The sequence below is a fragment of the Humulus lupulus genome, chromosome 1, assembly GCF_963169125.1.
Source record: "Humulus lupulus chromosome 1, drHumLupu1.1, whole genome shotgun sequence".
Lineage (NCBI taxonomy): Eukaryota > Viridiplantae > Streptophyta > Magnoliopsida > Rosales > Cannabaceae > Humulus > Humulus lupulus.
In genome coordinates, this window is record NC_084793.1 from 153,125,930 (window position 1) to 153,129,094 (window position 3,165).

General features: G+C 31.8%; 1 non-coding gene across 1 annotated transcript; it reads left to right on the top strand.

Moving 5' to 3' along the window:
* Nucleotides 1–1,728: 1,728 nt before the first annotated feature.
* LOC133813693 (small nucleolar RNA R71) lies at nucleotides 1,729–1,835 on the top strand. The gene has a single exon (XR_009884697.1). It is a non-coding gene; the product is annotated as a small nucleolar RNA R71 (small nucleolar RNA).
* Nucleotides 1,836–3,165: the final 1,330 nt, after the last annotated feature.

Genomic DNA, 3,165 nt, shown 5'->3' on the forward strand with positions numbered 1-3,165 from the left:
TCATCATTAAAATCATCAATATGCAAGTTCACACCAAAGTATTTTTCACAAAAATCAAGTAAGTCATTTCCATCATCTTCACACATACTCTCTATCATGTTAACTTCATGCACTTCATCACACTCAACAGATTTAGCAACATTAAAAACATTTAATTCAACAGTCATATTTCCAAAAGATAATTTCAATACACCATTACGACAGTTGATAATTGCATTAGATGTAGCTAAAAATGGTCTACCTAGAATGATGGGTATTTGAGCATGAGCATTTTCAACAGGTTGAGTATCAAGAACAATAAAGTCCACAGGGAAATAGAATTTATCCACTTTAATTAAAACATCTTCTATAATACCTCTAGGGATTTTCACTGAACGATCGGCTAATTGAAGTGTTATAGAAGTTGGTTTTAATTCTCCTAGACCAAGTTGCTTATACACAGAATAAGGCAGTAAATTCACACTAGCTCCTAAATCAAGTAAAGCTTTGTTAATGAAATGATCGCCAATGATGCATGAAATTGTTGGACAACCGGGATCTTTATATTTCACAAGGCTTTTATGTTGAATTATGGAGCTAACTTGTTCAGTTAAAAACGCCTTTTTTGGAACATTTGTGTTTCTTTTAACAGTGCAAAGGTCTTTTAAGAATTTAGAATAGGCAGGAATTTGTTTAATGGCATCTAAGAAAGGAATGTTGATGCTTACTTGTTTGAAAACTTCTAAGATGTCACTATATTGGTTGCCTTTCTTGAGTGGAATTAATCTTTGTGGAAAAGGAGCTTTTGGGATGGAAGGAAGGATTTGAGCATCATCTTTTGAAATGTCATTTGTGTTGGAACTTTGAGGTTGGCTTTGGTCTTTTTCAACTTGAGGTATGTAATCGGGTTTGACAATTTGTTTTCCGGACCTAAGAGTTGAAATAGACTTAGCTTCTTCTTTATGACTAGGAGTTCCTATTTCATATTGGCCTTTAGGATTTGGGATGGGTTGGCTAGGAAATCTTCCTTTTTCTCTCTCAGTTACAGCATTAGCAAGTTGACCCAATTGTGTCTCGAGTTTGGCAATGGATTGAGACTGATTTTGTAAGATTTGTTGGGTGGATTGCATGAATTGTTGTAAGGTGTCTTCTAAGGAAGGTTTTCTTTGTGGAGGGTAAGGTTGACTTGGTTGGGCATGATTTGGATTTGGCAGGTGGAATTGGTTTCCTTGGTTCATTTGTGGTTGGTTTTGTCTCCAAGAAAAATTGGGATGGTTTCTCCAATTTGGATTGTATGTGTTGGAAAATGGGCTATCAGAAGAAGGTTTTCCATATGAATGTAAAGCATTAGCCTCTTCAGAAAATGTTTCAACAAAAGAAGGACATGATTGAGCATTATGACATGAACTAGCACATAAAGAACACACATCTTTTTTAGGTTGCACATGAGAATTCATAGATTGACTTATTACTAAGGCTTCTACTTTTCTTGCTAATTTATCAAATGATGTTCTTAAATCACTTTCTTCTTTTATTTCATATTTTCCTTCTCTTTTCGATGAAGGGTTGGCTCTAGACCTAGGCTCAGAGTAATTCCATTGTTGTGAATTAACAGACAATTCTTCAAGAGCGTCCCAAGCCTCTTGCCCTTGCAATTTTAAAAAATTTCCAGTATGCATAGATTGAATCATTTGTCGGTTTGAAGGGGTTAAACCATCATAAAAATATTTTACAAGTCTCCATTTTTCAAAACCATGGTGGGGACATTTTAATAATAAATCTTTAAATCTTTCCCAACATTCATAAAATTCTTCGTTATCTTTTTGATAAAATTCGGAGATTTCTCTTCTTAAACTATCAGTTTTGGACATGGGGAAAAATTTAGCAAGAAATTTATTAAAAAGTTGATCCCAAGTAGTGATGGTTCCAGTTGGAAGTGAGTTTAACCAAGCTTTGGCTCTATCTTTTAAAGAAAACGGAAACAGCCTAAGTTTAACTGACTCATCTGAAAAATTTTGAAAACGAAAGGTTGAGCAAATTTCCAAAAAGTCTTTTACATGCATGTATGGATCCTCTCTTTCTAAACCATAAAATGATGGTAACAATTGAATGATTGATGGTTTAAGTTCAAAATGAGTAGCATTAGTAGTGGGCAAAACAATGCATGATGGGGCATTAGATGAAATGGGTGAAAAGTATTCAAGAAGAGTTTTCTCTTGCACAACATTAGGTTCTTGTTCCATTATGCTTAAACTTTCAAAAACACTTTCAATTTCACGTACAGACACTAATTTTTTCACCAAACGATTTTTTGAATTACGATGCCACTGATGCATACAATGTCACAGATTTCACCAAGTAACACAAACAATCACAAGAAAACAAATTTCTGATGTGGAAGATCAGTTAGAACCGCAACCACAGAGCATACTTATAACAAGAAGAGATTACAATATTTATATAAATATATAATTTTTTTGTTATGATTTTTATGATTTTTTTTTTTTGTTTAACTTGTTCCCAGGTCTATTTGATTCCACTTACTCACAACTTAATAACAACTCCCCGAGGTTAATTAATAAGTGTGGATGAGAACTTTGCCAAATTTCCTTTAAGCAAAAATTGCTTATGTTGAAAGAACAAGCTTTGTTTTTTAGTTTTTTTTTTTTAAGTATTTTTTTAAACAATAAAATTACAACTAACTAAATGCGATAATTAAAAAAAAATGACAATAGCAATAGTAAATAGTTATATAAAAATTAGGAGGCACTTATGCCATCAACTAAATGATCAACAAAAAATAAAATTAGGAGGCACTAATGCCATCAACCAACAATAATAATAATAATAATAATAATAATAAAACTTAGGAGGCACTAGTGCCATCAACTAAGATAAAAAAAAAATAATAAAATAAAATAAAAGCTAGGAGGCACTAATGCCATCACTAGAAGAGATAAATTGCTCAAGTATGTAGGAGGCAAAAATTGCACTCAACTATCAAGTATTTAGGAGGCACTAATGCACTCAACTAATAAGTAAGTAGGAGGCACTAAATGCCATCAACTACCCAGATATATATATATAATATAATATATAACAATATAAATATATTTATATAATATAAATAATATATATAATATAATATATAACAATATAAATAAATATATATATATATAACTTTCT